Source organism: Mycetomoellerius zeteki, unplaced genomic scaffold (genome assembly GCF_001594055.1).
Source record: "Mycetomoellerius zeteki isolate Tzet28-1 unplaced genomic scaffold, Tzet1.0 scaffold544, whole genome shotgun sequence".
Classification (NCBI taxonomy): domain Eukaryota; kingdom Metazoa; phylum Arthropoda; class Insecta; order Hymenoptera; family Formicidae; genus Mycetomoellerius; species Mycetomoellerius zeteki.
In genome coordinates this window covers 3,118-3,571 of record NW_017257549.1, presented here as the reverse complement: position 1 = coordinate 3,571, position 454 = coordinate 3,118, and positions in this window count along the sequence as shown.

The window sequence follows — 454 nt, the reverse complement described above, 5'->3', positions numbered from 1 at the left end:
GGCTGCTTTCCTTTTAGGAGACACAGTCGACACACTGGATACAAATCGACACACGTCGCTTTCCATTTACAATTTTGTTCAAACTCAATCGACACACTTCGCCTCTGCTCAGGAGGAGAGTCAGAGTGTGTTTCGAGTCTGTTCAAGTGTGATTTTATGAATTAAGTGATATTAGAACGCACCCGCAAACCAATTTCCATCATTTTGTTCTGTTAATATACCAATTAATGTTATGGCAACATTACGATGCAATCTGAAGTGTCCTTTGAATTCTGCATCCGTCCAACTATGTACAACTTCGATGTAGTTTTCTACGCGATGCTTTCTACAACCAGTTAGCAGCATTTGTAGGATTGGAAACAGAATATCATGATTTTGTTCATCATCAGTTGAAAATTCATATTCACTACTACTAGTAATGCTGCTACTGCTACTGCTGCTGCTACTACTACTG